General features: G+C 35.4%; 1 protein-coding gene across 1 annotated transcript in view; it reads left to right on the top strand.

Moving 5' to 3' along the window:
- The window catches only part of Nwd2 (NACHT and WD repeat domain containing 2), a 151,894-nt gene that overhangs the window by 22,788 nt on the left and 106,220 nt on the right, over positions 1 to 22,886 (top strand). The gene's annotated exons all lie outside the window — the stretch shown is intronic.

A 22,886-nucleotide genomic window follows, 5' to 3' on the forward strand; every position in this document is an offset into this window, starting at 1 on the left:
ATTTTTTAGGTTTCAATTTAAGTCCTACATCTTGCTGAAAGTCATTTTGAATGAGCTAGGGAAATTACTGCTTAAATATTGATGTTTAATCATGGGTCTTTTGCTTTATTCCTTTTCTACGTCTAATACCTATGCTGTACTTCCAAATTCCTTGTCAGCTAATAAAGATCCAGGGACTCAGCTATATTCATTTATAGATTCTCAGCACCATAGATAGTACCCTGCCAGAAGGAACCCAATAAATATGTAGAGCAGTTTTGCAATACCTAACTTGAATATTGATAAGACAATTACAGATGTTGATAGAAATATAACACCTTTATCCAGTAAGATCACTTATTGTCATTAGTGATGTATCCCATAATTGCTAAGAACCTTAAAAAGCAATTTTGCAATATTTAGAGGAAAATGCAGACCATCAGCATGAAGAAATCAATGTTTTAAGAAAATTTTTCTGCCAGCTGTATCATATAGGAGGATGATGAGGTGGGGGGAGACTGGTGGCAGGAATACAAGCCCAAATGCAGGTACAGTAAATCAGGCTTAAGAGGCAAATGAATATGTGGAATGATTTTTCTCAAACACCTAGCATATCCCAGTGGAATAAAAAGTCATTTAAATATTGCCAGGGCTCATTTGACAAATGGAAATAAATCACCAGGCTATATTTCCAGTAACTGGTCAGTCGATTTTTAGCTAAGTAAGGTCAGATAGAGGGAAAGTTATATTTCCCACAGCAGTGATTTCCCACAGCAGTCTTTGGGAAACTTCTTTGTCATTATGAGATTTGTGTTTTATTATGTAAAGGTGTGCATTGATGGTTTTGTAAGAATTAAACATGATAACCTTTGTCTTCATCTATAGTAAAGAACACATTGCTGCTGTGCTAAAATAAAAAATAAGTTTTTAAATAAAAATTGAACCTTTATTAAAAATGACATCAGTCATATTTGGCTTGATTTAGAACATCCAAATGCTTCTCTCTACTCATACTATTAATTGTTGGTTGTATTTTTAATTAGCAAGCGATATAAGACTGATGCCTAAATTATCAAAGTAAAAAGTGGAAGGTCAGTCAACAGTCTTATAACTAAGAATCTTCTTATGAAATGAAATTCACACACAGTAAAACACATACATCTTACATATGCAGTTATAATTTGATGGATTTTAGTGGTTTACTCACTTGTGGAACCATCCTTTTTCACCCCAAAATCTTCTTAGGTGTTCCTTCCACTACCAGTCTCATTCTACATAAGCACCACTGTTTCCATCACGGCTGATGAGTTTGGTTTTGAACTTCTTTCAGACAAAATCATACAGTTAGAAACTCTTGCCCCTGGCTTTCGTCACTCAGCATAAGGTTTTGAAACTTTGGCATTGCTGAGTGTGTATCAGAGCTCAGTCTTTTTTATAGCTGATTATTATTCTGTCTTATGACACACCACAAATTGCTTATACATTATTTTTTTGATGAACTTTCAGGTTTTTTTCCAGTGTTTGCTCTTAATTAAACTATTAACATTCTTAAAGTCCCATGGTTTTTCATTTGTTGATTAAGTATCTAGGAGTAGAAATTGAAACCCTCCATGTTGAAATACATGGAGTGTTAAAGTAGATGTTTAACTTTATAAACCATCAATTTCCAAAACTGGTTGTACCACTTTACACTCATTGGTGATAGATGAGGAATTCAGATGTTGTACATGACTTGCTGTTATCAGTCTTCAGTGGGTATGAAGTGGTATTTTTTAATTTTTTAAATTTATTCTAGTAAAAATGATATATAGAGGCTTAAATTGCATCTGAAAAAATACTGGCAGTGAGCATCTTTTCTTGTGCTTATTGTCCATTCATATCTTTTTTGTGAAGTTGTGGTCAGTTATTAACTCATTTTCAATTGGGTCATTGTCTATTAATAGAATTGATTATACATTATGGATACAAATCCTTTGTTATATACACACACACATTTATATGTATATATACACACACGTATACTAATATTCTCACCACCTGGAGCATATTCCCATCATTTCAAACTTTTAAGAAGTTTTACTTTTGAAGTCCGATTTATTCATTTTTTTTAATTTTAGTGTTCTTTGTGTCCATAAAAAGTCTTTTTATATTCCAAAATAGTAATTTTTCTCTTCTATAAACTGTGTAATTTTAGCTTCTGAATTTAAGTCTGTAATCCAGTTTGACTTCATTTTTTATGATATCCAGTTGTACCTGTGACATTTATTGAAAAGACTATTTTTTCCCCTGTGAAACTGCTTTGACAGATTTTTTGAACCTCAGTGCACTGTATGTATGTGTCTCTGGACATTATCCGGTCCTCTTGGTCACTTTGTGCTTACCCCCATACTACACGGCTTTGATTACTGGAACTTTATAATAAGCCTTGAGAGCAGGTACTGTATGTCTTCCAATCGTGTTTTGTTTTTTTCTTTTATTACAAGATTCTTTTGGCTATTAAGATCTTCTAAAATTTCAGTGTTAAAATCTGCCAATTTCTACAGAACCTCCTGTTGGAATTTTGATTGGGATTCCACTGAATCTGATGATGAATTTAAAGATAATTGGCATTCTAAAAATATTGTCTTCCAATCTGTAAACATGGATATCCCCAACAGTGTATTATAGATTTCATCAATCTTGCATGTCATTGTTAAATTATTTCTCAAGTGCTTTAAATTTTGTCTGTGATCTTAAGTGGAATTATTTTGTGTCCTTTTCTAGTTCTCTACTGGGGTGTGTGTGTGTGTGTGTGTGTGTAGAGAAAGAGAAAGGAAAAAATTAACTTCATATGGGCTGTGGTTTTGCTGAATTCACTGAGTTTTAATTTATTTGTAATTTCCTTAGCATTTATAGACATACAGGCATGTCATCTGAAACTAAAAAGCTATGCATGTGCCTTTTAGGGTTTTACACATTTTATTCTGTTTCTGACCTCATTACACTAACTTATTTCATTCCAAAGTAAGTTGAACAAAAATTCTCAGAGCAGATTTTTTTTTCATATTTCTAAACTTAGGGAGAAAGTATTCAGTTTTTCACTATAATGACCAAAGTTGACCAAAGTTAAAGTACAAGTTTTTTGTAGTTTCCTTTTATCAGATTGAGAATATTCCTGATTCTTCCTAATATTTTGAGGAATTTTGAAGTGCTTGAAGTTTATCAAACTTTTTTCCTGCATGATTTTAAATGATAATACGTTTTTTCCCTATTTGACTCTGTTATTATGTGAATTACATTGTCAACTTTCAAATATGAAATCAACCTTTTCTTTTTGGAATAAACTATCTTGGTAATGATGTTTTACCTTTTTACGTATTGCTGGATTTGATTTGCTAATATTTGCAGGATCTTTGTGCTTGTGGAGTATCTGTACTTTTCAAGTAACGTATTTGTCCACCAGCCTCACACAATCAGTCAAGGAGTGTTCCTACCACTTCTATTTTTAATAGTTTGTGTAAGATTGATGCTGTTTCTTCACTAAATGGTTGAACAGAGTATGCAACTGAAGCCATCTGGAATACAACTGTTTGAGAATTTGTAATTCAAATTTTAATAGATATAGGACATTTCAGCTTTTCTATTTTATCTTGCATCAGTTCTGGTATATTGAGATTTTCAAGTGACTTCTTTCACTACAAGTCAATTTCAATTTATTAGTATAAATAAGCTCATAATAGTTCATTATTGATACCTATAGGATGCCTAGTGGTGTCGTATTTATTACTGATACTGGTTATTTTTCACCTTTTTTCTTGATCAGTTTTCTAATGTTAATGATCCTAGTATTGTTTTTTGCTCTTTTAATCTTTTCAAGTAGTTATTTATTGACTGCTTTTTTCTGTTTTTTTTTTCCTATTTTATTTCTTTCAGCTCTTATTTCTTGCACTCTACTTATGTCAGGCTTGATTCCACTTTTTATTTCTGTAGCAAAAATATAGATTCTTGAGTGTGAACCACTATTTAATATAACTATTTATGGCATAGCATAAGGTATGACCTGGAGAATGCACCATGTAAGTATAAAGAGAATGTGTATTCTGAATACATTGGGTGACATGTTGTCTAAATGTCAGTTAGATTGAGTTGTTGATAGTGTTATTCATTCCACCCAGTAGATTGGAGTTACCATCAAGTCAGTTCATTGTAGCCTAAAGGACTATTTAGTATTTCTTATGAGGCAGGTCTACCAGGAACAAATTCTGAATTTTGTTCTCATTTTTTTTTTGTAGGACAGTTTTGCTGAATATATTGGATTCTTTTTTTCCTTCAGCATTTTGCTTATGTCACTCCACTGCCTTCTAGAGTTTATTGTTTCTGATGAGGAGTCATCAACTACTTGTATTGATCCTCTGTTCTGTGGATGACTTTTTCTTTTCTGTCTGTGTTTAGGATTTTGTGTCTTTGGCTTTCCACAGTTTTACTAAAATGTGTCAGGTATGAATCTGTTTGTATTTGTCTTGCATCTTGTTAAGCTTCTTATTTGCATAAATTAATAGTTTTCATAAAATCTGAGGACTGTCTACCATTATCTCTTGAAAAAGTTTTCTACCCTTACTCCTCTTCTTTTGGGGTCCCAGCTGTGCTACTGTGCTTGATGTCCTGTAGGTCTCAGAGGGTCTGTTCATTTGTTGTTGTTGTTGTTGTTTTCAGATTAGATAATTTCTATTGACTATCTTAAATTTTATTAATTGTATATTATACCATTGTAAATTTGATATTGTCCTTTTCTGTAGATTTTTATTACAGCCATTGTAATTTTTAACTTCAGAATTATTTTAATAGTTTTTATTTCTTTCTTGATCATGTATTTTTTTCATTCATTATCATGCTTTGTAGGTTTTTAAAAAAATATTGTTTCATTTACTTAAACATTCTTAATAGCTTCTTTGAAATCTTTGCTATAACACTAAAGATTGTTTCTCCTTTTCATTTGTTTTATTATTTAGTAATTTGTCTAAGCTAATTCTATAAAATATCTCCCCTGTTGTAGTATTCTACTGATATATCCATGTACTTTGATTATAGGCAAATGAATAGAGATATTTTTGTTGTACTTTTTTTAGATTTAGATTCTTAGAGGTCATCTTATATGTCTGTGTAGCATGATGGTGAGAGATTATATTCAATCCACTTGCCAGTAAGTCCTCTGTCAGTGACTCTAACCCTTCAATGCCCTTTATGTACATTTGCCTGACCTTAGGTTATGTTAGGAGTACATGAATACTTTGAGTCTATGCTCTGATGCAGAATGTGTATTCTGCATATGTTCTTGAGTCTTGTCATCCATATATATATACTGCTGCATGTTTTATCATCTGTAATTGTAATTTTCCCAACCATTACTATGACCTCTGGCCAGAAGCATTGTCCCTTCCAACTTGTCTTCTGTTGAAATCATCATTTCCACCAAATTTACCTATCACGTCCATAACCCACTTGTGCCAGGGCAGCAGGGTAGGTTGTATTAAAGCCAAAGGAAGTACCCATGGCAGCATGGGGGAGAGGTGATTTATTGGGGAAAGCTTATGTATAAGAAATCGGTGACGGCTCCAAGAAGAGTTTAGCATCAGCAGCCTGAGCCAGCAGCACCTGTCCCTCAAAGTGCTCTGCCAAGCATTGCTTCTCTCCCTCATGGTGTTTTGTCCAGTGACAGCAGGCTGGATGAGTGACACGTATCCTTTCCACAGTACCCTCAGTCTCACACCTTCTCCTAGTCCGAAGGTTTTCTATCTTAGCCTGTAGAAGCTTGTTTAGCTTGTCAGTATTGCCTTATTCAGCTTGCTTACATGACCAGCATACAAGAGTCAACTGTCCTGGCATATTTGCAAGGGAGTAGTTTTCTACATAGAGTAGTAATTTGCCCTAATTCCCAGTGTGCACAATAGAAAACCAGTGTCCTTCAAGGTAACATGTAACTGGTCTTTCTGGCCCAGGCTTGCTCTCATTGTTCCCTTCACTTGGCTAGGTTTGTGGGAACAGAAAGGGGACATTCAGGGACATGATGTTTTACCATCTCCCTTTCCTTCAGGGATAATACAATACCATTAAGAATGGTTATCACTTTACCACACCAATTTAAGTTAGCTGCCAGGCACGGTGGAACACACCTGTAATCCCAGAGGCCTGGGAGGCTGAGACAGGAGGATCACGAGTTCAAAGTTAGCCTCAGCAAAAAGCAAGGCACTAAGTAACTCAGTGAAACACTGTCTCTAAATAAAATGCAAAATAGAGATGGGATATGGCTTAGTGATCTAGTGCCCCTGAGTTCAATTCCTGGTACCACCCCCCCCCCCCAAAAAAAAAAAACCCAAACCACCAAGTTTACTGTGACAGATAAAATTCTAGCCTTATTCCTGCCCTGCCATATTCACCATGCTAGCCAACAGCAATTGTAAGAGAGACCCCACTAGTTGTGGCATAAATGTGAGCAAATATGCAGCTAGAAATGGATGAAAAATTAATGAACTCAAGGAAGTAACAATTAAAGGAATCCTGAAATGCACTGATGCATTCATGAGGGATTTGACAATTCTGCCACCTCCTAAAACTTCACGGAAACCAGCACCCACTTTCTTAGCCATTTTATCAGCATAATGAACTGGACCAGACCATAGCAACAGAGAAACAAGATATTTCCCAAAGTACACATACCTACAAACAGCTCGTTTTCTGACTTCATTAACATCTTTACCCATCTCATCAGGTACAATTGGCTTTACAATAGCCCACTTCCTAGAAAGAAGGACCTATAGTCAGTTTTGTTAAGTGTACCTTGTCCAACTGCCTGGAGGAGATCTTCTGACTATCATCTGTTAATAACAGAGGCCATGACTGACTGACATCACAAAAGCAGTCACCCTGTATCTGGCTCTTTTGCCTAACATCAAGAATAGTGGACATGACAAGGAAGACAAAATGCAAACAAAGGTGAAAATAAGCACAAGACAAACACAACGGTTAATAACAAACCATATGTATATAGATAGAAAAGACATAGAATGTGCTTCTAGACCTTTCTGGGGTTTAGGGTTATTTGTGGCAAAAAAAGGTTTATTATCATGTTGCTTTACAAATTTCTAACTCCATGTTTCTGTTATTTGCCCTCCCTTTAAAGCCAAAATAAACAGATACAGAATAGCACCTTTGGGAAAATTCCATTGATTTATAAATAACAAAAAGAGGTGTGTAATGATAAAACTAGATCTGCAGAAGAAAAAAAATTAAAGGGAGAGCTATAAAACCCACGTAGTAAGTTTCTATCTGTTGTCCTAATTCCACAGTCTCCAAACATCACAGAGACATAAGTTCACTATAAATGAACATAAATTTCTATTCCCCAAAGCATAAGTTACTACAGTATCCATAGTAGATTTCAGGAAATATACAGTGAATAGTACTTAAAAGTAGAAGCATCTCTGTTATATTTGTAATCTCTTGAAAATAGTAATTCCCCTTATATTTCTTGCAGTGGTCTATTTTTAAGTTTATTCTCACTTATTCACTGAAAAAAAAAAAACTGAGTAATTACAGAATAAAATTTCCAATGAAAACATACTGTGTTACAAATGATTTGTATTATTGCCTGGCGCTAATTTAAAGACGGGCACTGGAATGTGATCACATGAAACAGTGTTTCCAAAAAGTACAAAACAAAATTCAAAATGCAAAAACAAGATACAAGAAATTGTCCCTACTTTATCACAGATGTCTTCTTTTTAACAAATTTCCCTGCAGAAAAAAGAAAAAGAAAATGAATAGAGAAGCCTGTATCATTTCAGAATTCACGGAGAGATTATAGGAGTGAGGGGAAAGCATTCGGGTCCCAACTGGGTCTGAGAGGAGGAGAGTGGCTGAGTGACTGCACAGCCGGAGGAGACACGGCCGTGGGTTTTATAGCTCTCCCTTTATTCACCCAGAGGATGCATCAGCTCGTTCCAGCAGGAAACACAGGGTGCACACCAAATAAGTTCATTCTAGAAGACTTAAGAAAGGAGACTGTCAGCAAAACTGTACAGGGAGAGAAAAAAAAATAACATAGTGCATAGATCAGTGTATCACCCTGGGACAAACAGTAACCAAGCTCTTACCCCTGTGGGTCCAAACAGCCCAGAAGAAAGAGCATTTTGCTAACTGTGCAGAGAAAGCCCCCATAAGGGGATATAATGTAGCACGCCCCAGATTACCTGACAGGGCAGGGCCCTAGGGAATAAAGACTATACCCTCTCACTCCTTTCCCCATTGGCCCTGTGCCGTGGCTCCTAGTATCTATATATCCTAGCAAACCAGAGGACTAGGTAACCATTGATACAGACCTGCCTTCTGGCTGGACAACAGAGCAGGAGGAGAAAGCAAGAAGTAGCTCTGGTTCACAAGGAAGAAAACTGACCCATGTGCTATTGGGATTCTGCTCTTAAGGAACTTGCAGTCCAGTGGAGGACATGGCTGAAATACCACAACAGAATAAAATAGGAACAACAGAGAAAAGCAGCGACATCCATTGCAGGACTTTGATTCAAACTTTTCAGTGATGGGTCTTCCCCCCTCATCGACTATCTGTTGTGCTTTGCTGGACATCCTATAGATGACTCCCCTTTGAATCACACAATATGTTTCTGGGACCTGTTGAATTTGGTAGTTAAAAATTTTTTGAAGAGCTACTATACATCCATCATTTGGTTAAAAATTGGCAACATGAAGTTGGCACAATAACAAACTTGATTCCAGTCTTCAATGCCCTTATAGGATGAGAGGAAAAAAAGACATTCTTAAGCCATGTCTCTGCGGACCTACTAAGCAAGACTTTAGTAGATAAGGGGAAGGAAAAGGACTGGGACCCATCATTCCTCCTAAACTCCTAAGCATTTTATATATTAAATCATTTATTCTTCTGCTAAACCTATGCAGTTCATTCTGTTATCCTTCCCATTTTATGTATGAGAAAACTGAGGCACAGAAAATTCAACAAGCCATAGGTCACAGCCCAGATAAGGAGTGTTGGTTATGTTTTAGCCAGGTGGAGTGGAGCTAGTCCTGTTACCATGCCCTCCCACCCACTTTCTAATTCTGAAAGGTCACAAAGAAAAAAAGTAATAGCAGGCAATATCTTAAATGATGACAACAATTGTCATTTAACTAGGCATTACTATGCCCTAACATTGTACTGCAATGAAATTCATCATAGTTAAAATAGAAGCAATGTTAGTAATAAAATAGGAAGACCAATATAAAGAACTTTCCCTTCCTTATGTATTTTTATTCTATTGACTAACATTTTAATCATCATGATATTATGAAAAATTTGGGTTTAAACTACTATGTGTGTATAAAAATTATAAACAACTTAAGCTCTATCCTTTATACTAACACAATAACACTCTAGTATCTAAATCAAGGTAGTGTAGCTAAACATAACTTGTTAAAGCCTCTACAATATTTATAGCTTCCTAGAAGAAACAGATGTGTCTTTTCCATATGTGCACTATATTCATAATTTCTCTTCACTATAGTGAATATAATTTTGCTTATCTCAGCTAATATTTTAGAGCAACTATACATCAGTCTTTTGTGTTCAATATTGTTAATAGCCTCAGTTTAAAAGTGCCAGCATATTTCTCACAAAAGCAATAGTTTTTTCAATAGAAGACTGTTGTGGGAAAAAAAAAAAAAACTCTAGAAGATGTGCACTAGATCCTACACACTAGATTGAAAAAATGCTTTCAAACTGATTGTGTTATGGCTGTATTTTTTTGTTAGGTGGGGAAATATTGCAAAATAACAGTTGGTTTTTACTTCCTCTGATCCTTCACTTCCCAGCCTTTAAGAAATTTAGATGCTTAAGAAAACATGTTAGAACTATTATATTAGTCTGCTCTAATACTATTTCTTGCACAGAAAATGCAATTTATGGCTATAAAAATAGTAAGCTTTGTCTTTGCTAAACACCAATAATTCAATAAGTCAGACCACTGACCTTCCAGTCAGTATGAATCCTTGCACCGTTTATATTGTAAAAAAATATTCACATGCAGTTCCAACGTTCTTATTATTTATTGGTTTAGTATTTGGCTGTAGCTGTTATGCTCAGCATGTTCACATAACGTGTCTCTGTTAGGATTTTGAGGCATTAGCTTCTCTTTGCTTGGATTCCTCCTATACAGCATTTACCAAAGGTCATGGGTAGGTCCACCATGGGTACATTTGGAGAAGTTTCTTAACCTTGCCGTGCTCCCATTTCCACAACTGTCAAAGTTGTATCACAGTTCCTACCTTTTTAAAAAAATTTATATATGACAGTGGAATGCATTACAATTCTTATTACACATATAGAGCACAATTTTTTATATCTCTGGTTGTATACAAAGTATATTCACACCAATTCATATCTTCATACATATACTTTGGATAAATCATCACATTCCACCATCATTTCTAACCCCATGCCCCCTCCTTTCCTCTCCAACTCTGCCCTATCTAGAGTTACTTTTAGGATTGTTGTGAGAAACATGGTTATGTGTCTCTTAACTACATCATACATTCTAAGAAATGAGTTGGTGGGGTGGGCAATCCCATCATTGTTTGAACATCATGGAGTATACTTACAGAAAAAATCATCAATGGAGGGAGGCCGTCAGCCAAGATGCAAGAGGCTGTTACCGCCATAACAGTAACTTTTTTTAGAAGTAGGAAGAATACACTCTAAAGTCTAGTAAATACAACAAGTAATAGTCATATTATTAAGTATTATGTGCAGTACTTAATTGACTATACTATATGTCTATAAGACTGTTTTCACAGTAGGTTTTTTTGATACCAACATCACCACAAACATGAGAAATGTTTTGCCTGTGACACTGTTACAGAGGATACAGTGGCACTGGGTTGGCAGGAATTTTTCAATTCCACTATAATCAGAGTGCCAATGTTGTATATGTGGCCCATCGTAGGCTGGGGCATTGTGCTGCACGTGACTTAATTGATAGCTGTGGACAATGTGATTATAATAGGTTTGTTTAACACTCACCCAGGATGTGGCATAATTATTATTTACAGATTACTAGAAAGTCACAATTACTATCTCTGTTTTACTATGAAAGAAACCAAAGCTCAAAGAAGTTTAGAAGCTCGCCCAAGGTCACAGACCAGACAGGTCATGTCCTGTCTGACCCACTGACTCCAAAGCTCCGAGTCACCAGCTCTGTACTGCAGGCATTATAGCATCATCGCTGCTGAATTTGCCTCAGCTCCAGCCTTCAGTGATCACTGAACAGCCTTCTCCCACCACAAATATGGAAATTATCAGAAGTCAGATTTGTAAAGTTTTATTATGTGCCAATCTGTTTTATTCACTTGTGTAGGAATATTAGGCTCAATACATATGGCTTTAGGAAAATTTTACTAGGAAGACGAACAAGTTTTCTTGACAGAATAATAATGTTCTCTTGAATATGTTTTTTCATTTTTTAATTCATCATGTTGGCATATTTCGTCTAAAAGTTCTTACAACATTAAAAGTTTTGGGTCTATACTATAATTGTAGCGGTCAGGATGTTAGTAAATTACAATTTACAATTGTATTATTACCACAGTTGATTGAAATTTTAATCTTAGGTATTTTACATCTGTCTAAAAGCCTTGTGTATTATCAGTGATTCAACACTTAATAGGATGTTATAGTCTTATGACTTGTATAGTGTTTCTGAAGAATTGGAACTTCATTTTAATGCAAATCATATGGAAATGTATGTGTAGTGGTGAGAACTCAAATACTGTGACCAAGACTTTATATCTCAATAATTTCTGAGCAGTATAAAATAATCAAGACGTCTGTCACATCTACGGGGAATGCAGTATGCTTAAGAACGTTTTTTTTTGTCCTGTAATTTTCGAGTGAGGTCAGGAGAGCAAGATTCTGGGAAATATCCCCTGGGCACTTGGGGCTTCAGTTTTCTCATCATTTAAATTAAAAGATCAGCCTTGATCTTTTTAGTATACACATTCTATGAAATTGAATACTGCAAACATTTAATTTTTTTTTCATTTTTTATCCTAATTAGTCATAAGTGACAGTAGAATGCACTTTGACATGTCATATTAAATTCATTTTTAAAAAGATTTTTTTCAATATGTTCTGGAAGGTCATTACCATTGAATTGTTATAAACCAGTAAAGCTGATTTGTCATCATCTGTTCAGGCTGCTGTATCAAATTGCCACGAACTGGGTAGCTGATAAACAAAACATTTTTCTAGAGGCTGGAAAGTCCAAGATCAAGATGCCTGCAGGCTTGGCATGTATAGAGGGCCCATTTCCTAGTTCATGGATGGCCATCTTTTCATTGGGTGCTCCTGTGGGGGAAGGGGTGAATGAATTCTCTGGGGTCTCTAGTATGAGGCAGTAACCCCATGCAACAGAACCCTGCTTTTATGTCCTCATCATCTCTCAAAAGCCCCATCTCCTAAAACCATCACCTGGTCATTAGAATCTCAACCTAGGAATTTTGAGGGGACACAGACCTTCAGACCATAGCACCATCCAATCCAAAAGCTCAACATGCTCCCCTAGCTCAGGACTTTACAGCTCACCTTAATGGACATTCATTCTTTGGGGCTCCACAAGTACCTATTGGATTCCTCACAGATCCCTGAACCTCCAATTTCTCCTTCAGCCTGCGATGACCTTTGTATGTCTGATGGCCCTACCTCCACAATTTAATTACAGGAAAGTTTCTATTTAACACGAATCACATACAATTAGAGAGTAAAGGCAGACATTGTCCAATTTGAAAGAGTAGAATGTAGATAAGGAGACATACATAACCCTCTGCCCATCTACAAGTAGGTGGTTCTCACAATACTCTGAAAGCACAATAGTTGACTGTCCCCCAAAACCAAGGTTATACACTTAACACCTCTGCACCTTCTCTTGATGCCCCTTCAGTGGAGTGAGTCCTAGGGGGTTAGTGTCTGAGAGGGACATGGAGAATGCTGGATGAATCTGGGGCGTGCACCCATCTGCTCTTGGTGATTGATTCATCAATGAAGGGCCCCTTCCTATCTTCCTCCACAGTAAAATAGTTACGCTCAAGTCTGAAGATACGTAAGGACTGAGAACAATTTTCAAACTCTGAATAACCTTGGATGCTATATAATTTTAACATCCTTCCTCCACTGCTCCCCTTTCACCCTTCCCCACCCATATTTTACCAGTTGATGAAACATTAAAACCTTACATCTGCCTAGTTATGAGAAGAACTTGCATTTAGTTCATATGACTCCCAATCCATTGAACTTTGCAGCACACAATGTAATTTTTAAGGAAATCCATTTTTTTTCTAAATTATCTCTGACCTATATTCCCTGTAATAAAGCAGCATTTGGCTCTTTTTGAATAGTTCTGGAATTGTTAGAAAAATACTAGAGTTGCCAAAATGCATTTGTACATAATTTTATTGTGTATTTTGAAATTGGTTGATCTCTAAGACATTCTGGTAATACACAATAATATAATATATAATATATAAATATACCATATATAAATATGTACTTGTAGAGTAAAAAGAGCAATAAGGTGATCCTGATTTTTAATTTATATGAGGACGCAGTGATCAAATTCAAAAATAATTAGGAATTCTTTTCACAAATTTTATTTTTTTTATTGAAGGTTATTTCTTAATAACATTTTTAAGTTCCACATATTTAACTTTCTTTGCTAAAACGTGTATACTTTGGTTTCCCTTGAGTTGGTTAATATATTCTAAATTATCTTTGGTTAATGTAGTTTTATTTGACTTGGAGTTCTAATATGAGTCTATATATTTTGTCTTCATATCATGTTGAAAGTTTTATGCAAAAGTTTATAGTAATGATTTTTTCATTTCATATGTAGAAAAGTTATTCCCCATGATGCTCATAATATAAAGTATACTATTTAATAGTGTCACTATTTACCCTATTCAAGTAGTTGCAGTTTTTTTTTTAATCACTTTAGTGTCTTTCATAAATTGAATCTGGAATATCCCCCCAACGCCTATATGTTAAAGTGTTGATTTTTAGCCTCTTGTGCTTTTTGACTGTGGTAGAAACTTTAGAAGGTGGGCCTAGTGGAAGTAATTTAGGTCATTAGAGGTGTGCCCTCAAAATTAGGTTATTGGAACTCCTGCCCTTTCCTCTCACTTTGCTTCCTGGTCACCATGAGGTGAGAAGAACTCCCTCACCTGTGCTGTAGCAATGATGTACTGTATTCCTACAGACCCAAAGAAATAGAGCCCAGTGACCATGGACTGAAACCATAAGCCAGATAAACGTTTCTTCCTTTCAAGTTGATTATCTCAGGTACTTTGTCACAGCATTAGAAAGATGAGATGATGTTTAACTTACAGTAAAAAGAATTTCACTCAGGCTGTTTTTGAAGATTCATTAGATATATGTGAGGATTCTGAGCCAGATCTTAGAATCAGGACAGTCACTGATCTTATGGCATATGTGTTTAGGCAAATCATTTCTTGTCCGTAGAAACCTGAAGAGAATAATTCTCTGTTTAGTTGACTGAACAAGTAGGCTACAACATCATAGAGTACCACTTAAATATGCATAATGGTTATTTTTGAATAAACTTTCATTGCCATCTAGAAAAAGAATTTAAATCTAATAGGATTGTACAAGTTAATCATCTTTATGTAGTGTAGTGTGTTATCCAGGATTAGCTTTAAAGACTCATCTTTAAAACACTTCTGTTAATAACAGTAGTGAGGATGAAATTCTCGGCACAGTTTATAGAGTTGAAATATTATCCAAATCGCACTTGTGCTTACTGGGTCAGGTTCCCCCCAGTGTTTGAGTTGGCTTGAAGAAGCAGTCACTCAATCTTGCCCTCCTACATTACAGCAAATGGGGCCTATGCTGCCCTTGACGTGAAACAGACTTCATGTAATGCTTGTGATCAGATGCAAGACTGGTTCACATAGCAGTGTATATATGCAAAGACAATTGCTTGTGGCAGTAAAGGTAAAGAAATAAATTCAGTGATGGGGAAGGTAGAAAGAACTTGGACTCTGAAGTGTGCAGTCTGAATTAAGCCATGGATTGACCAATAGCAACTTTTGTGCACTTGGGCAAGTTTCGTGCCAACTTTGAGCTTCCTCGTGTATAGAATAGAGACCATATTAATATTTCCTTTACATGATTAAGATTTAGTGAAAAGAAAAAAAAATATTTAGTGAAGCAGTGTATGTGAAAGTATGTGGAGCAGCTCCTAAGGAGGTCTTAAATGTTGAGTTTTTCTTTCCTGCTTATATTCTCACAAAGCATAAATTAGTTAAATGGTATTGAAAGAAAAAAATCACTATGAAAGAGAGGATATTTGCAAGTGTGAAATGTTTGATGTGGATCCTTTATGTCAACAGGAATAAAGCCAGTGCAAGGAAAATTAATTTCACACTTTAGCCTTCTGCAAATGCCTCTTGTTCCAGAAGCACTTTAGCCTGTACCACTTAACCCCAAGGTGAAAATGAATACAGCAAGAGGGAGAAACAGTTGTTAAATTTATTACAGTAGCCAAGCCATCAAATTGAACATGTTATTTATAGTGTTTCTAATTGTCAGCCTAATTTATATATTAATATTTCAGGACAGCATGTGCAGAAATTTAATCAGCGAACCATTATTTCCATGGAGGTTTAGTGGTTGCATTCTGGGATACAATTCAGGCTTCAGAATCTCTTCTGCTTCCTCTGGTAGGGCCTGTATGCAAAAGTGGCAGGAATTGAAGAAAAGTGGAAGTAGTTGTGAATCACCTATTTGCATTTATTACACAGTATTGGACACAACAGCTGAGTAGTTGGTTGATTTTTTTCAACAGATTAACTGAACCCAAACTATTTTAGTTTCATTTAGGAATAGAAGTGTTTACTGAATGAATTGTTTTAGGGGTTGAAATGGAGATCTAGAGGAAAAATTATTATGGTTTGTGTTGGATTATTAATAATTAATTTTTATATTATGTTTGTGTTAATTCCATATATGGAGTATATGCCGTGTTTTCATTTTACCTTTTCATTTTTTGATCCCTGTGGTTATTAGTTATTTCATAATGCATCTCTAAATCAAGCTGGTCCCTAAATATTATTGGGCTTTTGGGCAAATACTCCAACATGGCTTTAATATTCAAATTTGATACCCAAAATGATAATCTATCTTGGGATGACATGAATTGGAGACTTCCATATAACTTTGACATTTTCTTACCAATCATCAGCAGCTATCATCTGAAAAATACTTATACCATATATTTGTGTAGAAGCACATTTCTTCAAAAATAAGCAATTGGCTGATTTAACAAATTGAATCAAAGTATTATCATGTTAGCAATTGTAATAGTAATAAATATTATCTCCAGAATGAGTAAGATCTTTTCACTCATTTTTCCAGTATTATTTTGTATGAAGGAATACTTTTGTGAATAAAATTTATCTTAATAAACTTACCTAGTGGATATATTATTTTATATAAAAAGACATTTTATTATTTTTATGGGGGGGGGGATACCAGGGATTGAACTCAGGGGCACTTGCCCACTGAGCCACATCCCCAGCCCTATTTTGTATTTTATTTAGAAACAGGGTCTCACTGAGTTGCTTAGCACCTCGCTTTTGCTAAGGCTTGTTTTGAACTTGCAATCCTCCTGTCCCAGCCTTTCAAGATGCTGGGATTACAGGCATGCATCACCACACCTGGCCTATTTTATATTTTTATAATCACATTTTCCTTTCATTTTTTTCTTCCTTTTCCCCCTTAAATGCATTCCAGAAAACCTTGTGTAGACTATTTATCTGTTATTTATAATGGTTAACTTGTTTCTTTAATTATGGTAATTTTTACTTTGGGACACTTACATGAGCAGGGAATGTACTCCCCAAATTTAACAACTGTTTTAGCATATATGAATTATTTATTTTTAAAGAAAGAAGTCATTGTTGATATTAAAATTCTGATCATAGCATGAATGACCTCTACTCCAACTTCCAATAGATTCCTCCTTCTCCTCTGAAACCTCATGATCCCAATCTTTACTGTCCTCCTTCTCATCAGCATTCCCCACTAAGCTCTGTTTACAACATCCTAAAGCTTCTCCAGCTTGCATCTCTAAACTTTTCAAAATTCCTCCCCCACAAACCAGCTTCAAAGGTTTTGAACCACATAGTCAGGTTAGCAAAGCAATGACCCCCACTTTTTGGTACTAATTTCTGTTTTAGTCAGCTTTTACACCACTGTGAGCAGAAACCCTGACAAGAACGATGCAGAAGAGGAAAACACTTTTTTTTTTTTTTTTTAGATCATTGTCTCAGAGGTCTCAGTCCATAGATGGTCAACTCTAACTCTGGGCCTGGGGTGAGGCAGAACATCATGGTGGAGGAAAGTAGCTCAGGACATGGCAAAAAGGAAGCAGAGAGAGCTTTACTCACCAGAGGCAAAATATAAACCCAAAGGCACACCCCCAGTGTCCTATCTACTTCAGCCCCATTCCCCATCCACTTAACCTGTATCGATAGATGAATTCACTGATTAGGTTAAGAATGTAATAACCCTATCATTTCATCTCTGAAAAGTCTTTCATTTTCTCACACATGAGATTTTGGGGGAACCTCTCATATATAAACCATAACAACCACTCTGTTCCTCCCTCCCTAGAAGAAACAGAGCATGAATTTGTGTATGGTGTGGTTATGTCTAGGCATAGAAGGTTACAACATGTAGATGTTCTGTGTCTTCTACATTATACATTTTGCTGGATGAGACAAAACAAGAGATAAGAAAATTGAAACTAATTTTTTTTCTTCTTTACAAGGCAGATGAATTCACTACGAGGAACTGAAGATGCTGACACTCTAAGTGGATTGCCCCTCATTCCAACTCACATTGCCTTGATCCAATTAATGTCCAACACATTATTCCTTTCAAAGCATAGTCTTAGGCCTGAAACAAGTACAGAATTGCCATGTGGTCAGCTTCTATGCCCTGCCTCCTTTCCATCTTTGAAGAAACCCTACCACCACCACCATGAGATAATGATGAAAATCTAAACCCCAAGAAGGTGTGGACTTCTGTTTTCTTTAATGTGTCCAAGGAAGGTTTGTACATACTAAGAAGTCTATAAATATTCGTTGAATGAGTCAATCAGTAACAACATGGGAGATTTTTTTTCATTTTCCTAAGATGGGCCTTGTTTTGCTGAGGCTGGCTTTGAATTTGCAATCCTTAGAATTTTTTTGTTACCACATCCTTTCATCCATAATCTTAAATTCTGACTTTTCCTAACCAAAGGACTCTCTTGAGACCATTCAGTGTTTAACTTTGGGGCATTAATATGCCTGCATCTAAATAAGGCCAAGCAGCTACTGTTCTTTTGGCAACATTTTTTTAATGAAAAAATTCAAACATACAGGAATGTTGAAAAAATTTTACACACCCACCACCTAGATTCTACAGTTAGCATTTATTTTGTGCATTTCAGAGTAAATTGCAATCATCAATATACTGTATGCTTAGCATTTCAGTATGCATATAATTAAGTAGAATTCAATATTAATAGTTCTTGCCTTTTGAGGCAAAATTCATGTGCAGTGAAACTTACAAATCCTAAGTGTACCATTTGATGAGTTCTGCCAGATGCCTATATCAATACAATCTAAACCTTCAGCTGAATAGAGAGCATTTTTATCAATTTCAGAATTCCTTCCTGTCTCAACTTAGTGAGTCTCTATCCTCACTCCTGCCTGTAGATAATCACCACTCTAATTTTTCCCAACACAGACTAGTTTCAAACTGCCCATCATTAGTAAATGCTGTTTTCCCCTTTAGTTGTAGCTTGGATTTGACTACATGCCTGAACATTAAATGAGTAATACATTTCCCATTTTCACATTGGTCTCACTTTCTGAGACTATTTCTGCTTTTATTCTGATAGTTAATGTGCCTTTTCCCTAATAATCCAACCAGCTCCATAGTTTCAAGTAAGCTAAGGGCAAAGGAGGTCCTCAAATAGATAATTGAAGTATAAAGAATTGTTCTTAGGAAACTAGGTATGCATGCCATTTCAGCTGAGTTTTATTTATTAAGAGCTTACAGTGTAGCAGGTACTGAAATAGAGAATCCCAAAATGACTAAAACATACAGAAGTCTCATTCAATAACTTTGAATTATATGTTCAGAAAATATTGATTGAACCATATTATTTGGCTGTGCAATGTGCTGTGCAATGGGGATGCTGCTCCTAGCAAGATAGACATGGTTCCTGTCCTCAAGAACTGCAGGCTAGAGATGAGGACAAGGTTTGGTGATTGTAAGTGAGTATCATTAATCTGAAGCACTGAGTCTTGGGAGTCTATTGGGCAGATATAATGTAGGCCTTCCCAGAGGTTGCAAGTGAACAGAAAAGACTTCCTGGAAAAAACAAAAAACTGCCTTTCAACTGATTCTAAAGGACAAGGTAGGAACACTTGGGATCAAGAGGGCATGCAGGAGTCAGATACAGGCATTTGAGAAAAAATATCACATTTGGAACAATGAAAATAAAGTGCAGAGATGGGAGGGAAGTGACAAAGCTGGAGACTGGAGAAAGAGATGGGATCAGTCAAGAAGGTTCCTAAACACCTCTCCTGAGAGGTCAAGGAAGTTTGATGGGTTCAGCTGTCATCATTTTCACACCTCAGATGAATTCCTGACTTTTTGAGATTGTTCTGAATTTAATCCAAAGTTTGTACTGCTGTTTCAGAAGAAAAGCAATTCTAAGAGGTCAAGCTAAGGAGTCCTAGGCTTAAGAAATGACACAACAGGTTTTTCCTTAATAGGACTTCTTCAAACTCCTCGAGCAAACCTACTGGGAATCACAGGGATCCTTGGGCTAATGTTATAAATATAGCCTTTATCTTTATAGGCCTGAAATCAACCCAGGAAATGTTTTCAAGTTTTCCACAGTCATCCGTCAGCCAGCCTGAGTGGCTGGTTCAGCAATTACAGATGAATGTGTCCATGGCTTTTCTTGCTTTTGCCTCTCTTTGATTTTCTTGCATTAATAATTTGTAATAAAATGATTAAATGGCCATGATAAAAATAATACTCCGATCTAAGAATTTAAAAAAAAAAAACTTTGAAAAAGCAGCATCCTGTTCATCCCAGATAGGATTATATGGGGAAAAAATCCACAATGATTCAGCTGTTACATTTGAATTGCATACCATTACTGATATAATCTCCATTACCTTTTTGTAAATTTAATTTTAATTACATCAGTCTAGTGGGTTCCGTGTAGATATTTACTTTCAGCATAATGGATTTTTTAAGGGAAAATGTTCCATGAAAGCACTGAGTGTTGAATATTTTATTTGAAAGCAAATGCTAAAAGTATTTTTATAACATTCAATATTGATACTTTGGGAAAAAGTAAAGTGAAAATATCTTTTAATGGATTAGAAGGAAACCTTCCCAACCTTTAGTTTTGAGTAGTATTTAGAAGTCTACACTAATAATAATAGTAATAATAATGTATTATTTATAAATGCATTAGTGAGAGAATAGCTTTACCAAAAACATTTGTTTTTCCATTTTCTTTTGTATACAAATGGATCAGTGCTCTTCATATGATGCATTATGACTAAGATAAGTTACTGGGTGATGAAAACATCTATAAACATGTAACTATCAAAGTGTTTAAACTTACTTCAAAACATTAAAATGAAGGTTCCATCCATCCTACATTTTGGTATAGGTTACATCTTGAACTTTTTACTGAAGTTTATGCCATTTCTTGAAAAAATGGGAAACCCTGTCTGAATGTTAGTGGACTCTTCCACTCGAAAGTTCCTCGAAAGTTCCTCTGAGAGAAGCATTTCAGTTATCCCATCTTGTACATCATCTCTACTGTGGAACACCTATAATTTCAAAAACAGTATATATCATATAAATATTTTATAATGAGAATAATATAATTATAGTAAGCATAGTGTAATATTAGGTTTAATGAAAATAATAATATGTATAGGTGCTAGATTGTGATTTCCAACCTATTTTAATGTACCATTATCAATTTCATTGTAATATTTGCAGAATTCAAAACTCCAGATTAATTATTTCATTAAGTCTCAACAGGAGCACACAGCATTTAATTTTTAAAAAAATAAAATAAAAAGTTATGCTAAAACCAAACTTCAATTACCTTCAGTTTCCAGACACCTTGCTTTAGTACATTTGATGAGTTCTCCCCTCAGCCCACCTTGGAGGTGCATTCCCTTAAGAGATGCCAGGGTGAATTCCCTGGTGCTCTAAAGATCCATATAGGGAACTCGAATCAATGAGTCTACTATGGTTAGATGTGCTCCCTACTGTCCCAAGTTTGCATGTTGACACTTAATCACTAATGTGATAGTATGTGCTGATGGGACCTATGGGAGCTAATTACAGATTAGTGATCTTGTTAAAGGTTGAATGGAGCATACCGGCTATGTGCTTGCATGGTCCTGTCTGCCATGCAAGCACATAGCAAGAGGTACCATCTACAAAGTGAAGAGTGAGCCTTTACCATGGGATCTGCTGACACCTTGATCATGGATTTACCAGCCTCCAAAACTGAGAAAATAGTTTCTAGTATCCTTGTAATTTTTATTATTTCTTAATTACCCAGTCTGGAAGATATTTTGATTTAGTAGCCCAGATGGACTAAAAATTTTACCCAGCTCATCTCCTGCCCCAGGCTCCCATTCAAACAAGTGTTAAGACACAGAGGTATCCTGATACATATGGGAATCCAAACTGCATTCCCTAAAACATCTATTAAACAAATTAAGTCTATTTTCTGAAAATGTCAACAACTGGTAAATGTCCAATCAATTATCAATAGGCTAGCACTGGGACTGACCATTTTTCAATAAAATGGTTCAAATAAGTTAGTCCTTACTGAGATTTTTGTTTGTTTTGGCCTTTAAATTCCCACATGGACTCAGTCAAAAATAGTCTTTTAGTCTTTCTCCATTAAAAATAATAACATTTAGCACCACACGCTCTTGTTTTACGCCTATTTGTGTCATTGTCTTCTTGCCCATAAGAAGTTGAGCTGCCTGACTGTACTGCAAGGTTGGTGCAGATTTCTCTCATCTCCATATCTTCTTAGTGCTTTACATGTGACAAATATTAAGTACATATTTTCTAATAACTTAATTCATTAGTGATATCTAGCAAATCAAAACCATGTTTGTTGCCAGAATGCTATTGTTAGAGAAACTGTTTTAATGGCTATTTGTGACTTCATTAAGACTCTTCCTTTTAAGAACAAGAATGTCAACTTTAATCTTCTAATTTCCCAGTTCTTTGACAGGTGTTAACTGTGATATATAGATATTTACCCCTTATGTTGCCAAAATGGATAAATTGTCTTCCTCTCTCTGTATAGCTAAAGTACATCTCTAAGTGATTTGTATACTTGTTTTTTATGTTTTTGTAACCAGATAGTGGATTGTATTTTTATTTGGAGGATTGTGTTGACAGTGTATAATGAATTGAATTTATATGAAGAATGAATATTTATTTTTATAAATAATGATAAGGGTATAAAGTGCTTTCTTATTAATATGGACTGAGTCTTTAGCTATTGTTATTCCTACCAGCTATTGCAAACCATGTAGTATTGGTTAATACTTAACAAATGTGATGCCCAAGACACTGCGATTAAAAAAAAAAAAGCCTCAGAAAATCAGAACATTCATCCCAATTACTGAACATTATTGAACATTCTTCCCTATTCTAAACTCATCAAAAACACAGTTAAATGGCTTTAGATAAATAGTAGAAGACAGATCAAGGGTATGGTTCAAATCTCAGG

The sequence above is a fragment of the Marmota flaviventris genome, chromosome 7 (genome assembly GCF_047511675.1).
Source record: "Marmota flaviventris isolate mMarFla1 chromosome 7, mMarFla1.hap1, whole genome shotgun sequence".
Lineage (NCBI taxonomy): Eukaryota > Metazoa > Chordata > Mammalia > Rodentia > Sciuridae > Marmota > Marmota flaviventris.